The sequence below is a fragment of the Tachyglossus aculeatus genome, chromosome 19 (assembly GCF_015852505.1).
Source record: "Tachyglossus aculeatus isolate mTacAcu1 chromosome 19, mTacAcu1.pri, whole genome shotgun sequence".
Taxonomy (NCBI): domain Eukaryota; kingdom Metazoa; phylum Chordata; class Mammalia; order Monotremata; family Tachyglossidae; genus Tachyglossus; species Tachyglossus aculeatus.
Window position 1 is genome coordinate 3,855,142 of NC_052084.1, and position 20,817 is coordinate 3,875,958.

Here is a 20,817-nt window from a genome sequence, read left to right on the forward strand (position 1 = left end):
AAACCTTTCATCTCCAGTGCTCAAACATTTCAGTGATTCTTTTTCAAAACAGGAAAAATGATACCCGAGTTGTCTTTTTTTTTAAAAAAAAAAAGTTTAACTGTAATTTTGCTCGGTCACTGGTACCCACTAACCTGCATTTTGGGGAGAAATGTTCAAGTCCTGCCACAAGGGTGAACCAGATCCAACACAATATGACCTAAAATAGATACAGAGAGATAAGTGAAATAACTTATCGAATTATTCTCATTTAAGGGGATACCACTGCCACCCGTACTATTTAGCCACCTCACCTCCGAGCTGCCCCACACGCTAATATTTCCACCAGACATTGAACTAAGAACGGCATCGTCACGATCGCGTTACTCCAGGGATGTTGCCCTGGTTCTCAGAGAGGTTCACGATACAGTATTCCGGATAAGCGACGATCCATTTCTGTGCATCTTGTGAATAGACGTAATGAGCCATAAAATTAAAATTAGTCATTATTCAAACACTCTTTTTAGTAATTCAACCCAATCCGAGTTTTATTAATATTTCTCCATTTGCAGGTCAAATGCTCGCATTTCTGAAATAACATAGGTGCGGTCAGTGTTAGAGAGCCCCTTTTCTATCGGATTGTTTCGTGTCAATCTTCCTGCTACTGATTGTCAAATCGGTGAAACGTCAGTCTTCCGCTCACATACTGGATGTTGAATCTAAAAGACGATAAGGGGACCGGTCCCTTTTACATTAAATATGACAATGTAATTCAGAGCACGGTGGAGTAACAGATGGAAGAAAAAACCAGTCGAACAGACCGCATTTAGAGAAAAAAATATTCTGGAGGTTGATGAACTTCGTAAAGTTTCGGGTTAGTGTTAAGATGCTTAAAGTTCTGCTCGAAACCAAACTTTCTCCGTAACATTTTGTCATGTTAATTAACCACATGCTTTGCCAAGCTTCTTTGAACAGAAAAAAATTCCCATACAAGTATGTCATCTTGGAAAAAGCCCAATAGCCACACCATTTTTTTTTTTGAGGAAAAATATTCTTAATAAAGCCGAACAATAACTAGTCTGTTTGAGCAGATTTATGAAAATAAGCGGTAGTGCTGGGAACATATTGTTAAGTGTGCGCACAATGCCCGAGATCTTAGGGAAATTTTAGAGTTTAGCTTCATCACAAAGCTGCTGATACTGTTTCGTCTCAGTCAGACTTCTATTGAGAACGAATCATGTGTTAAACATTGCTGAACTGCTGAAATGAGGAGGCTTTTAACGGGGCGGTGTAATCGAGCACCAAAGGTTGGATTTGCCGTTAAGTCATTCTACCTTACCCGGAGAGTCCATTGCAATGGAGAAATGTATAGAGAAGCCTTCGGTCTGCTATCAGTTTGTGCAGCCTGACGAGACCCATCTCTTTCAAGTAGAGTTTACCGCTAAAAATGAACAAGGCACAGATAGTGTCTGGGTTCTTGAGATTTCACTATTCGCTGTGTTTCTGCTGAACGCTACTGAATCAACAAAACAACACAGTCTCCAAGGAAATAGAACGTGTGGTATTTATTTTTCTTGTTTTCGAAGTCCAGTCTAATAAGGGTACAGATATGTTCAAGGACGATAGGTCTATGCTAGATTATCAGATGGGAAATTTTAGCCCATCGGAAGATCGAATCCTATCTTTAGGAATGGATGAAAGGTTGTCACCAGAGCACTGTTCCTCTAAACAAACATTCTGTAGTGCCAACCTCAAAGACAGAGTCGTGGACTGAGTGGAAGGCCTATTGATAGCACCCAGCCTGGCATTTCTTGTTTTATTCTGTACTGTTTTGTTTGCCGGACCACTTCCATGGTACATTAAAAGATGCCAAGTTTGGATTACATTTTACGTGGGAATAGGAAGGAGTTGCAAAATTGAGCTTTTTATTTGATGTGCTTTAACTCTGAGGCCTACCTTCTCACCTAGGAATGTGGTAGTTGTAGTTGTCAACCATTCAGCTCATTGTGGGCAGGGAATGTGTCTGCCAACTCTGTTGTGTTGTACCCTCCCAAGCTCTTGGTTCAGTGTTCAGCCTCTTGTCTTGTGTGACCTTGGGCAAGTCACTTAATTTCTTACTGCCTCAGCCTCCTCACCTGTAAAACGAGGATTAAAACTGTGAGCCCTGTGTGGGACAGGGACTGTGTCCAACCAAGCGCTTAACAAATGCCATTGGAAAAAAAAAAGAACATGACACCCAGCTTTCATTCAGGCAGTTCATTCAGGAAGACTTGGCCATGTTTTGTGTCTGACTGCGGTTGTGTTTATATAATACAAACTCATCACCAGATAAAATCACACACCCAAGTGGTGGTTATTCACTCCTCAAATGTATAGAGAATGGACTGAGAACAGAACTGTTTTGCTCCTTGAGGACAAGATCCACATCTGTTGTGGTCACCTTAAAGACATGCATATGTCTTATAGACCTAAAGAGTATGAGTTTATTATGGGCTGGGAATCTAGCTGCTAATTTTGCCATTTTGTACTCTCCCAAGTACTTTGTACAGGGCTCCACTCAATAAATACCATTGATTGATTGATTATTTGGTCCTACACATACATTTTAGATCATCACTATTTACTGAGCACTTGCTGTGTGCAGAGCCCCACACTAAGCACTTGGGAGAGTAGAATACAAGCATTGGTAGTCATGATCACTGCGCACTTATTATCAGCGCTCAACAAATCCAGCCACCAGCTCAAAACTGATACCCGGGCATTTCAGGCTGGCTTCCGTGGATAACCAGCCAATTCATAGTAATTCCCATGGTTCACCCTTGACACAGTGGGTGTTCTGTGAGTCTGAACCCTGAGCTTTGGTCCCTGTTCCCATGCCAAAGTTAAGCACATCGTAGGCATATATTTGCTCCTTACTTCCGGGAGCTAGTGAGAAGTTAAAGCCAAATATCCCTTACTCATGAGTTCAGTACCAAGAACTCTACTAATTAATCCCTACACTGGTAACATTTAGGTACATATCTTTAAACTCTGTTGCTTCTCCCTACTTGTAATTTGTCCCTTCTGCTAAATTGTAATAATAATAATAATGGGATTTGTTAAGCGCTTACTATGTGCCAAACACAGTTCTAAACACCAGAGTGGATACAAGGGTGTCCCACGTGGGGCTCACAGCCTTAATCCCCATTTCACAGATGAGGTAACTGAGGCACAGAGAAGTGAAGCACCTTGCCCAAGGTCACACAGCAGACAAGTGGCAGAGCCGGGAGTAGAACCCATGTCCTCTGACTCCCAAGCCTGTGCTATTTGGGCAGGGATGGTGTCCACCAAACATATTGTACTATCCCTAGCTCAGGGCAGAGTAAGCACTCAGTAAATACTGTTGATCGATTGATTTTTTTTTTAATGGTATTTGTTAAGTGCTTACTACATGCCAGGCACTGTACTAAGCGCTGGGGTAGATTTAGCTAATCAGGTTGGACGCAATCCTCGTCCCACATGGGGCTCCCAGTCTTAATCCCCATCTTACAGGTGAGGTGACCGAGGGACAGAGAAGTAAAGCCACTTCTCCGAGGTCACACTGCAGACAAGTGGCGAAGCCGGCATTAGAACCCAAGTCCTTCATTCATTCAGTCATATTTATTGAGCACCTACTGTGTGCAAAACACTAGAGTAAGCACTTGGGAGAGTACACTATAAAAATAAATAGGCAAATTCCCTGTCCTCCTGATTCCCAGACACAGGCTCTATCCACTAGGCCACACCGCTTCTCTGTTAACTGATCAGTTGTTTGTGAGTGGAACTAGGGGCTTGCAAAAGAACACCTCTTTCTTTTTCACTCCTGTGGCCGAAGCTAGGTTTAGGAGACGTTGCTGTGATGGTAGAGGAAAGGAGATATAAGTTGTCAGGTTCACTACAGAGAGCTGGCCACCGACTTTACTCAGTCAGTCAATCATATTTACCGAGCGCTTACTGTGTGCAGAGCACTCTACTGAGCGCGTGGGAGAATATAACACAACAATTTAACAGACACATTCCCTTTCCACAACAGCTTACAGTCTAGAGGGGGAGAAAGGAAATAAAAGGGGGAATAAAAGAAAAAAATTACAGTATATGCCAAAGTGCTGTGACTGAGCAGTGACTCTAAATGTTCTCTGAATCCTGCTGCTGATCCTCATTTTAGCCACCACTCTACCATTGTTTGGTGGCTCAAATACGATTTCAGTCCCTCTCTGTGGAAAATAGGACTCGTTCTCCTGCCTACCAGTAAGCGGTTGTGAAATGAACAGGTCACGTGTCATTAAAATAAGAGGGTTTAAAAATCGTAAAGCGACTAGAAAAACAAACATCCAGGTGGACATTCAAAGATGGAATCTGATTTACAGTTTTAACCTTGGAGGGAGAAAGGGTGGAATTGTATTCTTATTATGTATTAAATTATTATTATCATCGTTATTCATATTTTATCAATAATTATTATTAATTATATATTATTCTTACATTATAGGAATGCAATTACTCTACTACTTCTCTTTTCCCTAGTCTATTTTAATGTCCCGCTGTGGAGTGTAAATTCCTTGTGGGCAGGAATTGCGTCTGCCAACTCTGTTGTAGTAATAATGTTGGCCTAGCACTGTAATAAATACTGGGGTAGTTACAAGATAATCAGTCCCTGTCCTTCATTGGGTATAGTCTAAGAATGGGTATCTCATCCCCATTTTACAGATGATAAAATGGAGGTACAGAGAAGTGAAGTGACTGGCCCAAAGTCACACAGCAGGCATGTGGCAGAGGCTGGATTAGAACCCAGGTCCTTCTGATTCCCGGGACCGTGCTTTTTCCACTAGGTCCCGCTGTTTCTGTAGTACTTTCCCAAACACTTGGTTCAGTGTTCTGCACACAGTAAGTGCTCAATAAATATGATTGATTGATTGAGTGCTCACTGTGCTCAGTGCACTGTACTAAGCACTTGGGAGAGTACAGCGCAACAGAGTTGGTAATAATAATAATAATGAGGGCATTTATTAAGCGCTTACTATGTGCAAAGCACTGTTCTAAGTGCTGGGGGAGGTTACAGGGTGATCAGGTTGTCCCACGGGGGGCTCACAGTCTTAATTCCATTTTACAGATGAGGTAACTGAGGCCCAGAGAAGTGAAGTGAATTGCCCAAAGTCACACAGCTGACAATTCGCGGAGCTGGGATTTGAACCCATGACCCCCGACTCCAAAGCCCGGGCTGTTTCCACTGAGCCACGCTGCTTCTCCAGTAGGCAATTTCCGTGTCCTCAGCAAGCTTATATGCGATCTATAATCCTGCAGCAACTGCTGTTTCATTCAAAAGGTAAAAGCAGATCAAGAAAAGCATCTATAAGGCCTGGAAAATTGTCCCTTAGTGCAGGAGATTAGATTTTTAAATGCCTCCTACATGTATTCTTAGTCAGTCTTAGCTGGTCACTGCATGTATGAGGGCCCTTCACAAAGAAAACAATTTTGGGGGCTGTTGGAGAAAAATCTTCGGTCCAGATTTTCATAGCTGGAGGGCAACCTTCACACAGTTCCCACAAAGAATCCTGTAGCCCCATCTGGAGACAGAACACTGAGCTCACTGGACCATTGGCCTTTTTTATTTTAGTAGCCTGACTCTGCCCGAGAAGCAGCTCTGATGTTGCCTAGATTTGGAAGTAGAAATTTTCGGTCAGGAATCTGTTGCAAATCTGTCATCGACTGGACCAGGAAAAGCCAGGATCTAGCTCTATCTATCTGTCTATCTATGTATCTATGTATCTATGTATCTATCTATCTATCTATCTATCAATCTATCATCTATCTATCTATGTATCTATGTATCTATGTATCTATCTATCTATGTATCTATCTATCTATCTATCTATCTATCTATCCCGAACAATTTGATGTCGGCTTCTTTCCAGATTTTTGGTTTGTTTGTTTTTTTGGTAAAAGAGTACAGACAAGGACAATCAAGACTATTTTCATCACTTCATTAAGTACAATAGAGAGTGCCAGGGCATTGTGTGTGTGTGTGTGTGAGTGTGTGTTTGTGTGCGTGTGTGTGCGTGTGTGTTCTTCAAAGATGAAGATGAGGTGATAATCAATTCTAACACCTTAAAGAAGCTGGATAAGAACATTGATCTTTTCCGAAAACATATTTTAACTTACTTATGTGGAGCGCAGTTCTCTGATGTCACCAGTAAATTTAAATCACCTCCACGCTGTAATCCTTTTCCAATTGTATTTTCCCCATTTTACTTATGTAGAAATGCACATATTAACTGGAGAGTGGAACATTCTCCAGTTAAATGCAAGCACAATGTGTATATGTATGTACATACACTTATGTACATAATGCATAAAAATCATATGTCTTGAGCAGTAATTCAAAACATCACTTGAGGTATATGTGAAAACCTACTCAACATATATATATATATATATATATATATATATATATACACTCAACAGAAAAAAATATATATATATATTATTTTGAGAAGGTTTTCACGTCCAATAATAGATGTAGCCGTATTTTTAGTATGTGTTGCAAGTGGGTTCTTCAGTTGATGTTTTAATCGGGTTTCACAGGATGACTTTCTTTGCAGTACTTAGAGCATCTGGACAAAAAAACTGACCAAAGCAGCTAAACCAAGATCAACCTACACATACCACACCCTATATATAGAATATCTCAGCAGTGTGGCTACAAAAAAGTCCTGTAGACTGGAAGTTCGCCGTAAGCAGGGAACGTGTATCCCAGCCCCGTTGTATAATACAACCAAGCGCTTAGTACAGCACTCTGCACTCAGTAAGCACTCAGTAAGTGCCGTTGATGATTCATGATTAAAATATGGCTTGATGGGACGATATGATATGTTACAGTGTAATAATAATAATGATGGTATTTGTTAAGCACCTACTGTGTTTCAGGCACTGTACTAAGCACTGGGGTGGATACAAGCCAGTCAGGTTGGACACAGTCCTTGTCCCACGTGGGGCCCACCGTCGCAATCCCCATTTTCCAGATGAGGCAACTGAGGCCCAGAGAAGTGAAGCGACTCACCCAAGATGACACAGCAGACAAGTGGCGAAGCCAGAATTAGAACCCATGACCTTCTGACTCCCAGCCCCGTGTTCTATCCGCTACATCATGCTGCTTCTCAATATGATATTCAATCAATCATATATATTGAACACTTACTGTGTACAGAGCACTGTACTAAGCACTTGGGAGAGTACAACACGACCGAGTTGGTAGACACGTTTCCCTGTCTGCAGTTCTGTGAAATATCTGCTAGTGCAGGGACTCCAGCCCTCCTTAACAGCTTTTTTATTCCCTTCTTTTTCTTAGTATTAATTTTTCTTGCACCCACCCCGCAGTTGGGGTCGGTCCAGGATTCCTCCATCTGAAACATCTCATCCAGCTGGGAAGAGGTCACTACCGAGTGACCATACTCAATCAATCTACCAGTGATATTGATCGGGACCCTATTGAGCGAGGGGCGGTTCTTCAAACCACTCTTTCTCATCCACGCAGAACCGTGGTGGTAGGGTAATATTAGATTGTGGATTCGCCAACTTTCAGAGAGCAAGATTTTGGTCATAGATTTGGTAACGAGGTATAATGCAAAACAAAGTCAAAAGTCAGAAGGACTTGAGTTTAAGCGATTTCCTAGTGTCATGAGAGCATCCTCAGTCCCCTCCTTCAGCATTACGTTCAGTCATTCGTTCAGTCATACTTATTGAGCGCTTACAGTGTGCAAAGCGCTGCACTAAATGCTTGGGAGAGTACAATAGAACAATTATTTCTGAACTCGAATGCTTTTGGGATCTGCAGTGGGCACACTGCAGAGAAGCCGTGTGGCTCAGTGGAAGGAGCCCCGGCTTTGGAGTCAGGTCATGGGTTCAAATCCCAGCTCCACCAATTGCCGGCTGTGTGACTTTGGGCAAGTCACTTAACTTCTCTGGGCCTCAGTTACCTCATCTGTAAAATGGGGATTAAGACTGTGAGCCCCACGTGGGACAACCTGATCGCCTTGTAACCTCCCCAGCGCTTAGAACGGTGCTTTGCACATAGTAAGTACTTAATAAATGCCATCATTATTTATTTATTATCTCACCTTAGGATCTGTTTTAAAACATCAGCATCCCTAGCCTGCAAAAATACAATTCTCTTCACTTCCTTCTTCCCCCTCTCCACATCTCATTGCCACAAGTGGGGACCAGAATCACATCTTTAAAATAACAGAAATGATTTCAGTTCCCTGCAGTATTTAGTTTGCATATTTATATAGTGTCTTTAGTATATAGTGCTCAAATTACACTCCTTTCATCTTAAAAAAAAAGAAGAAACAGCCAATAACATGCATATGGGTGGGTTGGATTATGCAGAGCCCATTATAATGAATGGTTGTGAATTTATTATTAGTCATCCTGTACAAGGGATGTTCAGGCTGTTATATAGGCGAGGGAGAATTTTTACCTTATCTTTACGAGGAATGAGTGGGCATGTTCTCCCAATTTCCCACCCACTCCCAACCCTCTCCAGTCTGCCTATAAAGGTTCCTCTTCCTTTCACACCCAGGAAGTCACATAGCAAGTAACCCCCATGGCATCCAAATGTGGTAAGACCCAAGACCTATTCTCCTTTCTTTTCTCCATGAATGAGAGGCAGTCGCCCCATATTATGGTGGTCTTTGAGCAGAATGGAGCCACCAACAAAAACTCGTATAATTTAAGACCAGAAGGGATAGCAATTTATTTATATTCATGTCGGTCTTCCCCAGTAGACTGTAAGCTTGGTGTGGGTAATAATAATAATAATGATGTAATTTGTTAAGCGCTTGCTTTGTGCCAAGCACTGTTCTAAGTGCTGGGTAGAGAACCTATTTACCAACTCTGTTATATTGTGCATTCATTCATTCATTCATTCAATCGTATTTATGTGTGTAGAGCACTGTACTAAGCGCTTGGGAAGTACAAGTTGGCAACATACAGAGACGGTCCCTACCCAACAGCGGGCTCACAGTCTAGAAGGGGAAGACAGACAACAAAACAAAACATATTAACAAAATAAAATAAATAGAATAAATATGTACAAGTAAAATAAATAAATAAATAAAGTAATGAATATGTACAAACATATATACATATACACAGGTGCTGTGGGGAGGGGAAGGAGGTAAGGCGGGGGATGGGGAGGGGGAGAGGAAGGAGGGGGCTCAGTCTGGGAAGGCCTCCTGGAGGAGGTGAGCTCTCAGTAGGGCTTTGAAGGGAGGAAGAGAGCTAGCTTGGCGGATGTGTGGAGGGAGGGCATCCCAGGCCAGGGGAAGGCCTCCTGGAGGAGGTGAGCTCTTTCCCAATTGCTTCATACAGTGCTCTGCACACAGTAAGTGCTCAATAAATATGATTGAATGAGTGAATGAAACAGGGTTGGTTCTCAAGCACTTAGCACAGTGTTCTGCACACAGTAAGAGCTCCATAAATATGATTGAATGAATGTTGGTAAGGGCTTCTTGACTTTGCAACAGGAGGTCTACCAGAACAAGGGCCCGATACTTATGTTTGGCTGAAAAAAAAAATCACCAAAATTCGCACTTTGGTCCCACAACCCACTTTGGACTTCCATTCACTTGATCAGTGTGGTACCAAAATAGACTCCATATTAGACCTTCATCTTTTGAGTCTGTTTATTTTATAACAACACTGTTAGAGCGTACTTTTCCAAGCACTTAGTGCAGTGCTCTGCATTTCATTCATTCATTCATTCAATCGTATTTATTGAGTGCTTACTGTGTGCAGAACACTGTACTAAGCACTTGGGAAGTACAAGTTGGCAACATATACAGACGGTCCCTACCCAACACTCAGTAAATATGTTTGATTAATTGATTATTTACTGTTAAAGTTTCCACCTATAATATAAGCACTTTTTAATCATGATTTTTTAGTTTGGGGTTTTTTTTTGGCAGGGGTGTTGATTTTTTTTTATGATATTTTTTAAGGGCCCAGTATGGGTCAGGCACTGCATTAAGCCCTGGGGTAGATACAAGCTAATCAGGTTGGACTCAATCCATGTCCCACATGGGGCTCGATGAGGTAACTGAGGCCCAGAGAAGTGAAGTGACTTGCCCTAGGTCACACAGCTGACAAGAGGCTGAGCTGGGATTAGAACCCAGGTCCTTCTGACTCCCAAGCCCGGGTTCTATCCACTAAGCCACGCTGCTTCTTGATGAGTAAATGAGAGTGTAGGCTCCCATTAGGATGTGAATTGTTGTTAGAAGGTCATGGTGGGGAGGAAATGAGTCTCTTCTTTGTGTCATATTTTCCCAAGTGCTTAATACAGCCCCACAATACAGTGCATTACACCCATTGGCTGCTCTAGCAGTACTATTTTGCTATGTCCACTAAGATTTGTAAAAGGTGTTTTAAATTCATTCAGTCGTATTAATTGAGCGCCTACTGTGTGCAAACCACTGTACTAAACAGTACTCTACTAAGAGCTTGGTATGAATCTATACATATAACCCCAACCAGTGTTTTGAAATAGGTGCCCCAGGTACTATTTCAATGAATGAGAAGTAAAAAAGAACTCATAAGTAAATGTGCAGAAAATCACCCCTGTTCTCATTCACAGTATTTTACTAAAATCATTTCCAGATTTAAAAAGAATCATCAAAGGGGGGAAAAAAGGATGAAAATAAAGGAGTACTGTAAAACTGTTTCATTTCTGAAGCTTCACATGGATATTTTAATAGGCCCCATACTATTTGCTTTCTTCCTCTACACTTGTCTCAATCAATCAATCAATCAATCGTATTTATTGAGTGCTTACTATGTACAAAGGACTGTACTAAGCACTTGGGAGACTACAGTGTAACAGAGCTGGTAGACACATTCCCTCCCCACAACGAGCTTACAGTCTGCGGTCTCATGGCCTTGAAGTACATTATATAACTGAGCCAGACGCAGAACATGAGCTATTAGCAGAAAGCACTTTGATGGAGATTGGAAAATGGTGAAAAGATAAGCACATAGCAGGGTCTTCAAAAGTGGCAGGGCCTCTTAGTGCTTAACATAGCACATCTAGAGAGTACTGCATAGATTGCGAATTAGACAATTGTAGTCCTAGCTCTGCCTCTGCTTACCTTTATGACCTCGAGAAAGCCACTTAACATTTTCTTGCCTCCGTTTCTCCATTCATAAAGTGGGGATAATTTTCTGACTCTGCCCCCTTTCACGGGAAAACATCCGTGAAAGCGCTTTGAGCTTTTCAGAAGAAAGATACTGTAAAAATCCTAGGATTTGTTACTAATAGATTTTTGTTATTTTGATTAGTCAGTGACTTCATCATTAAGATCTTCTTCATCTGTGAATTAGAGGTGAAAAAAAAACCCAAATGAGAGAGTCAAGACCCACCATTTCATGTTAGGGTGATGAGAGGTATTATCAAATTATTTATGTTATTTAAAATATTTCACTGGGACTCCTTGATGGAGTTAAAATCCTTTATACCTCCTATTAAGAGATCATTATTCTTTGTGCTCTCAAACCTAAATGGGCTCCCATATCTAAAAGAAAACAAATTGACACTTAACTTTTTCAGAACAATTATAATGGATGCTATTTAGCCACATCCCTCGCGGTTATTGACAGAGGTATTCTGTGCAACACTTTGCATTTGCTTTCCATCAATGTAACCGTGTCAAAAATACTCTCTTTTTTGTGCAAGTTTGTAGAAATGAGGGAAAGCTAATGAATAGATTGATAACATAGCACGGCGCTGCTTCGTTTCTCACTCCTCGACAGTCGTATTCATCTGCCGGACAAATAGATCCCGAGGCAGAATCACAAACGCGCTCAAATCAGATGTCCCCCTCAGCCTGATTTACACAAACAATTTTATCCGTTCAAAGTGACGAGAAGAACAACAGCATGCGAGAACTCACGGAACTAATAAACTTTTTAGCTTTGGTTTCATATGTTTGCTTTTCATTAAATCCAGAAATGGTTGTGACTGTGTTGTTATGATTCAGTCAACATTTATTCCTATCTGTTTTTCATATACAAAGGCACAGCGCTGCCAGAAAATAAACTGTTAACGGAGAATTAACTTCTTTGGCACGCTGTCCTACTTATCTTCCAAATTAAAGAAAATGAAATGGGCAGAAACAGAGTGTAGATTACCTCCTTTTTGTCAAAAATGGTGGGAATTTGAAAATTAATAATAAAAAAGGGAACAGATGCGGTAACATGCCAGAGGGAGATTAATGTGGAGAGTAAAATCTGTGAGCAACAAAACTGAAGCAAACCGAATCAGTGGGAGGTGGTTGTACAATCAAAATCAGGATAAAAGAGAAATTACAAACAACCCTGCACTTGTCAAAGTAGTAGTAATGAAATCCTGACTCTGCCAGCAGCGAGAACCTGTGTTAGCACTTTGGGGTAAGGATGGTAACCGGGTGCCAGGTAGGAGGGCAATGTTAGGTTGCTGGGCAGCAGCCATCTTGTGTAGAACAGATGGCACTGAAAGCTGGCAGGGGAGGGGCTCCTTAGCAGAACTAATCAGACAGTAACAGATAGGGCAGCTGGGAAGACTGACCACAGAGAGAGAGTCTGCAGGGTAGCAGAGTGCCATGATGTTTGCAGTGGTGTGCCCATTGGTCTGTGATAAGACCTTGCGATGTCTTTTCAGGCCCTAAAGTCGACGGAAACTTTCTCCGAAATAGGTCGATCCCTGGCAGAACAGAGGGAGGGGGCGGATTCACCCTCCCCGAAGGCGCTGGGGGAGCGTCCCGGCCTCCCCCCCTCCCGCCCCCCGTGTCCTCAAACCTTCCTTCGAAGAACCCGAGACGAGCGACGGTGCGAATGTTTTCCCCCAGCGAACGTTGGCATCCCACATTTTGAAGTAGCAGAGAGGGAGCGGGCGCGGCACTGCAGTTGAGTCGCGCCGACGACTTTGGGGTTAATTCGTACTCCATATGTCTTAAACAATTAGCGAATAGGAAACCACTAGAAAGCACAGGCATTAATTTACTCGGGATAGTCATTTTCTCGTCTCTCCTGCCATTGCTGCCCCCATTTTCTTCCCGAGCCTCTCCTTTCCTTCTAACTAGAGGTAATACTCTGAGAGGAGAGTGAGGATTAGAGCTGAAAAGCCCTGAGAGGAAATGAGACCAGACCTCTCTGAAAAAATGAGAGTGAGAAGAGACCCATTGAAAGAAAAAGTATCCTCTACCCATCTTGCGGTACGAGATGGTTGGCGAAATGTCCGGGCCAAGAAAGTGAGGACTCCTAGGTCTGTTTTTGAACTTGTGTATCTCTGTCTTACAGAAGGTTTATCACTGGCTCGGGATATCCATTTTGAAGGAGGAAGGGGAACAGAACCAGGATTTGAAATAGGTGGTCCCGCAGAGCCATATGCTATTTATGCAGCCGTTTCTGACAGAAATCTAATTTGGCGCTGTCAAAAAATTAGACTTATTTGATATAGCAGCACAATGGTAAATGATCGTGGCAGATTTAAAGTTGTCACTCAGTCCCTGCTTCCTGGCAACAGAACCTTGCAAGTGCGGTTGTTTTCTGTTGATCAACTCTCTGAAAATAACTCAGTTCTTTGTCCGGCAGGCCGGCAAATATTTCCCCCTCTGTGAAAGCGGGTCTCGCTTTAAGGTCATCGGGGAACGGGAGCGGAAAAATGTATAGCCTCTTGCGTTACCAGGATTCCTGACTGGACAGGGAGAAAAATCAATAAACGGGAGGAAAAATCATCGAACTCTCCCTTGTCTACAGCTCTTCTTGCAGCTGAAACTGAACGTCTCATTCTATAAGGTGTAAATAAATGGGGTGCATTATTAAAAAGGCAAAATCTTTTACACGCTATCATAAGGACCGACTGCTGTGTCGGGAAGCCAGGAATTGAGGAATTTCAAATAAATCGATGGGATCGTCTTTACTTAGTGCCTCTGGAAACATTTTTGTCATCGTGGCAAACTGACATGGTTGCTACAGTGACTTTTCAATGGGTTGCTTACAAAATGGTTAAGGAATGACTGTAGGAATTAAACATTTTTGATTATTTTTTATAAAAAAGAGGAAATGATGAACGAGGGAAATATAAATATTTCTGTGACTTAATAATCAGTCCCATTATATGGAGAAGTTTAACCTTCCTACGTGCCCCTTTCTCTTGGTTTATTTTGTGGGGTGTGCTTGTGTGTCGTGTGTGTGCATGTGCGTTTGAGCGAGTTTCAAGCTGAGTGTTGCTTAGTTTGTCTCTGCTCCCACCATATAAGTTTTCCAAAAAAAGGCAGCTAGGATCATTTTCGGAGCCTGGTTTCAATTAGAAGGGAAAGTTCCTTCTCAATGATTTATGCCGCCACTACTAAAATAGCATTTTGCTAATCATTCTTTCACACAGGAAATCAGACCATTGAAGTGGTCAAATTGCCACTCTGCGTTCAGTGCAGTTTGGAAGCAGGTATCCAGGTAACCAAGCCCTTAAAGCAATAATATCCTTTAGAAAATGATTCCCTCCTCCGCTCCTCTTCTCCTCCACCCCCTCCACCCACCCCACCACCCTCACAATATTTCCAGACTTGCTACAAGCTTTTAGAATCTACTGTGGACAGAATAGAAATTATTTGGAAATCTTCACTTTAGACAAAAATAGAACCATCTTTACACGATTCTGATTTTGAACTGGGTCAGAAATGACATTTTCTTTTCAATTTCTCTGATTAATGGGAATAGTTTCTGGGTTTGGGGGACGAGATTTTTTAAAACCATTTGAATCACTTCTCAAAATAATATTCCTACCTTTAGATAGGAAGCAGGTTTGGAAATAGTATCCCCATTTAATTTCTAGCATTGCCTCAGTATAATTGTGCCTGCACATCTGAAGCACTCTTTTTGAGAAAGCATATTTAAAATGGAAAATCAAGGATATTTGCTACAGGATTTGATTTTCAAGATGCAAGAAAAAATTAAGATTTTTCCGGTCTTTCTGGAAAGATACATTCTTGACTGTGTTATGTGTAAGGATAATGAGAAACTGACTCCTTAAGTCTATTTCATTTTATCATTTGGGTGACTGGTGTCTGATTTAATATACTTAATATGAATAGGTCAAAATGTCCATTTTTCACCTTTATCCTAACCCTTAAATATTTTTAATTGGGTCTTGCTGGCTCTTACAATTCCTTTTATACATGTGTTTTAGAAATGCTTTTCTTAGGCTTTTTGGTATGGGCATTATCAACCTGAAAACTGAATATATTGTCACAAGAAACAGGAATTGCCTGTTTTCATTTCGAAAGGTATTTTGCCTTTCTAAAGAGTACAGCTATCTAGGAATCTAGTAGAGAATTCAGTAGTATATGGAAGATAACGACAAGTGCTTGGTGATCCCTAGTGAATCTGGGTCTATGGTACGTGCATTTTGCCCCATCCCTAACACTGTTCTCACAAGAATCTCACAGCGTACACCGTTGACATTTCTGCAGGGAGGCTGTACGTTGTGAATAATTATATTGTGCTTCCTTTTGATGATATTTCAAAACACAAAGATTTTATTTTTCCAAACCTTGTATTTAAAACTCTCGTGCGGTGCGGCGCGTAATCTGGGGTGATCTGTTCAAAGGAATGATGTTGCTCGAGTGCCTGTTCAGAATGTCATTGTTGAAATTGATATCGTTTGTTTTGGTCCATTCAGATTATTTGACTATTAGCTTTTTTTTATTTCGGGGGGTTTTTCTCCCTTGCTTAACTCTTTGAGGGCTTAAATGGCTCTTGGAACGTTTCTCTCCCAGGAAGTAATGCTGTAAAATGTGAAGTCATTTATAAAGCGTGAGCTTGTATTTGTATTTCACTTTTTTATATAAAAAGTTTCCCACTTGTTTTGGAAACCGAAAGACCCACCCAGTACTACGATTAGGGCAGAACGTCCAGAGAAAAATGCCATCCAGCTTGTGCAAATAATCATTAAACCACCCTGTCTTACCCCTTCGCCTCCAAACCGTCGTCTCCCCAAACCCAAGAGTAATTTTCACAAGTACACTGCGGTTCGGAACTTCATCTTCTGCTGGTTAACAGCAGAGGATCGCAATCCGTGCCCGCAGTTCATTTGACAATGACCTTGAGGGGCTTTGCTTCTTGAAGAAGAAAGCAGAAGCTTGTGGTAAACAAAGTTCACTTCTGACAGATGGATTGAATGACAGAAAGGTTGCGAGTGCCAGAATAGCCCTGGCAGAGGAGGAAATGTTCAGTGGAATCCAACAGGAGAGGAGGTGTGAACAGGTGCAGGGTTGCTGACGGAAGGGAAACCAGATGGAAGGAGCCAGAGCCAGTTTATTTAAAGGAAAAGGCAGAAAACAGTGAAAGGCTTGTGCGATCAGTGGCTAAAAGTGTTCGGAGAGGAAGGTAAAAATTCACAAAGCAAAACTGCACAGTGGGGTAGCTCGCACTTAGCATAACGGTAGTAATTTGGGAGTTTTAGTTTGGGAGTCGCAATTGCGGAGCATCTTTCCCGACTCTTGACAGCGTCGAGGACGAAAAAGTCAAAACTTGAACCTCAAAAAAAAAAATATCTCTGATCCACCCTGATGATGAGTCCATTGTCTTGCCATTTCCTCGCCATTATTCCAGGCTCTGAGGAGGTGGAGACATCAGTTAACCCAAGCAAGGGAATGTAGTGTTAAGACTGGCCTGCTGCTCTCATCCCCTTTGAATTTGAAGCCCAGTGGGGGAGTAAATTCGCCCACCAGTGGGTGGCAAGCGCTTAGTACAGTGCTCTGCACACAGTAAGCACTCAAATACAATTGAATGAATGAATGAATCTTTAATCGATAAAATCGGTGAGGTTTAAGAACGGCACATTGCGTTGCTCTGGTCATTCGGAGACGTGAACTTCGCATCTAATTCAGTGTAGTCTGGGCTCACTTTGAGTAAGCAGCATAGTGCCGACCTAGAATACCGTGGGTTTTGGCCAGCAAGTTAATTTCTGCTTCTGGAGCTGTCCTGGTTTACCCAGTCTCTCAGCGGCTTACCTTTAGGCTAGCACCTGCAGATACTGATGTTGTCTAAGAAGGGAGCAGGGTGGAGTGCAACACGGCAAAGGCATTTGGAAAGATTCCTCATGTCCAATCTTAGCAAACCTGTAGCCAGCCAGAGGCTTTCTCCATGAATGCAAAGCAGGCCTCCCTTCCCATGTTGCTTGCTTAGTACATAATAAGCGCTCAATAAATGCCATTGATTGATCGATTGCTTTCTTAAGCAGCCCTTAAAAAGTCACTACTGCTGCCACAAAGACACATCAGGAGAGATCCCGCAAAAGAATTAAGCCACCCTTATGCAAGAGAACAAAACACAAAGGAACTTTTTCCTTTTTCTCCCACTGCACACATTTTTGTCTTTAATGTTTCACCTACATTCATCAAAATGTCTCTAGGTGCATCTTTGGCAAAGTCAACCAATCAGTGGTATTTATTAGCACTCACTGTGTGCAGAACGCTATAACTAAGAGCTTGGGAAAGCAAAATATAACAGAGTTGGTAGACACTATCCCTCCCCATAAGGAGCTAACAGTCTACATATAGTAGGAGACAGACCTTAAAATAGGGCAATAATAATAATTTTGGTACTTGATAAGCTCTTACTATGTGTCAGGCACTGTAGTAAGTGCTGAGGCACTGTACAATTAATAATAGAGTGTAATGATATTTACGTAAGTACTGTAGGGCTGGGGTGAGTATCAGAGTCCTTAAGGTCTTCACAGGCAAGTGCGTACTCAACACAGAGGGGAGGGCAGATAGGGTGTTGTTTATTATGATTAATAATACATTATTAGCAATAAATGATAATAATAATTGTAGTACTTGTTTAGTGCCTACTATGTGCCAAGCACTGTACTAAGCGCTGAGATAGATACAAGATAATCACATCCTACATAAGGCGCACAGTCTAAGTAGGAGGGAGCACAGGTACAGAATCCCCATTTTGCAGGTGAGGTAACTGAGGACCAGAGAAGCAAAGTGACTCACTCGAGATCACACAGCAGACAAGCGGCAGATCCAACATTAGAACCCAGGTCCTCTGACCCCCAGACCAGAGCTCTTTCAGAAGAAACGCAATAAAGAACCGACCAGATAGAGCCGGTTGCATTCATAGGTTAGGACAGCCCATGTCACATAAGCATCTTCGACTCGCCTAGGGCCTTTTGGCCTTAGATTCTGGGACTAATATCCGTGGACCAACTGAGTGATCATCTCACGAATCGATTCTGTCGACGAGCTTTTTCCACTTGCGCGTTTTGTAAAAGGGGTCTATTGCTTCCTCCGCTCTTTGGCTAGGTACATGTGCTCCCAGTTATTTGACATGAATATCGGTAGCCCCCTAAAAGACAGGGACCGTGTCTGATTTCCTTCCCGTGTATTCTGTCGTGTGCTTAATACAGTGCCTTGAACTGTGTAAATGCTAAATAAATACTATTACTACTAGCGTGTTTGTATGTAAAAAGGCCCCAGACTGAGCCCCTTCCTTCCTCTCCCCTTCGTCCCCCTCTCCATCCCCCCATCTTACCTCCTTCCCTTCCCCACGGCACCTGTATATATGTATATATGTTTGTACATATTTATTACTCTATTTATTTATTTATTTATTCTACTTGTACATATCTATTCTATTTATTTTATTTTGTTAGTATGTTTGGTTTTGTTCTCTGTCTCCCCCTTTAAGACTGTGAGCCCACTGTTGGGTAGGGACTGTCTCTATATGTTGCCAATTTGTACTTCCCAAGCGCTTAGTACAGTGCTCTGCACATAGTAAGCGCTCAATAAATATGATTGATGATGATGATGATGATAAATGAAAACAAGTTGACATAATCTAGGGCTCCCTAAACACTTAGTATAGTGCTCTGCGCAGAGCAGGCGCCCTTAAATACCATCGATGGATTGACTGAGTTCTCAAACCAGCCCCAGTACCCCTTTGCGGCTAAATATCTCTCCTAGTTATCCAATGCATTCTCAAACTAGTGCCTAACATTAGCGCTTAGAACAGTGCTCAGCGCTTAGAACAGTGCTTGGCACATAGTAAGCGCTTAACAAATACCATCATTATTATTAGCATTACTTCATGCTATTTGTAATCTCCCTCCCCTTCTATCAATCAAAAGTAGTTATTCAGCATTTACTGAGCACAGAATCCTGCACTAAGTGCTGCTTCTTTATCTAGAACACCCAAATTTTGTCAGATTAAAGTTTTGGGTTTTTTTTTTTCCATTAGAATACTTGAGAATTGGAGTGGTTAAAAATGCAGTTTTTCCCATAGCAATGCAAGGATAATCACAATAGAAAATGAAATCATCATTTAAAAGTAATTACACATTTCCAACATAGATAAATAGAGGATTTGTTGCCAGTTGAAATGTGTCTTGATCTTTTAAATTTGATCGCAAGTTTGAGGACTTTGAGGACAGCGACCACATGTAAATAAAAAGATGTAAATATTGGAGAGGTATCCCAGAGCCATGATTCTGAAAAAAAAAAATGCTAATTAGAATGGGGCCCCTGACTGAGACCGTACCTGATGTGATTGTATTGTATCTACCCCAGCGCTTAGCACAGTACTTGGCACCTAGCAATCACTTAACCAACACCACAATTATAATTATTATGATGTCTGTTATTATGTTCAAATTTGACACCTGAGAGCTTCAAATCTGGTCGTGCGACCCTCACCATTACACAACTCTTGTGTACCTGCTCTCTACAGAGCCTTGTACTTAATGCAGTCAATCAAACAGTGGTATTTCTTGAGCACTTTCTGTGCACAGAGCACTGTACTAAGTGCTTGGGAGCATTCCATACAGCAGAGACAGAAGACATGAGTGTAAGTACAAGATGCAGGTCCTGGCCTCAAGGGGTTTGCGATCTAAAGTGACAAACACTAATCCATGAGGAAGAAAACAGTGACTTAGGTCCAAAAGACATTTGGCAGTGAACAAAACCCAAAAGCATATTGTAGGATTATTTTGTTTCCTCTGAAATGTGTTGTTCTCAGTGTACGATTTTAAAGAAAGATGTTCCAACAGCCATATAGGTAAGTTCCCCCAAATTAACTTCATTTACTCTTGGCCCTTCCTACAATTTTTCTGAAGCTTTACAGGAATATGGAGACAGAGGCATAACTGCATTAACCATTGATCTTTTCTGTGCCTCAGTCACCTAATCCGTTAAATGGGAATTAAATACCACTCCTTTCTATTAGGACTGTAAGCTCCATATGGGTAGGGAATGTTTCTGCCAACTCTGTTGTATTAGCCTCTCCCAAGCACTTAGTTCAGTTCTCTGCACACAGGAAATGCTCAGTAAATATGATGGCTTGATGTATTGTCCAACCTAATTAACTTGTATCTACCCCAGTAGCTTAGAACAATGCTTGGCACATAGTAAAAGCTTAACAAGTTCCATTACTATCTTTGTTGTTTTCATTATTGTTATTATTGTTATGTCCTGCCCTAGGTAAACTGGTCAGCAACCTTTAGTACCTTTTTTCACACTTGGAATGCTCAGATCGCACAGGATTCTGGGATTTGTAGTGTGGTTATCCCAGGTTGGCTGTGGACATTAATAATAATAATAATAACAATAATAACAATGATGATATTTGTTAAGCGCTTACTATGTGCAAGGCACTGTTTTAAGCACTGGGGGGATACAAGGTGATCAGGTTGTCCCACATGGGGCTCACAGTCTTAATCCCCATTTTACAGTTGAGGTAACTGAGGCAGAGGGAAGTTAATTGACTTGCCCAAAGTCACACAGCTGA

At 41.7% G+C, this 20,817-nt stretch overlaps 1 protein-coding gene across 4 annotated transcripts in view; it reads left to right on the forward strand.

Moving 5' to 3' along the window:
- SDCCAG8 (SHH signaling and ciliogenesis regulator SDCCAG8) overlaps nucleotides 1-20,817 on the forward strand; it is a 148,220-nt gene that overhangs the window by 73,458 nt on the left and 53,945 nt on the right. The gene's annotated exons all lie outside the window — the stretch shown is intronic.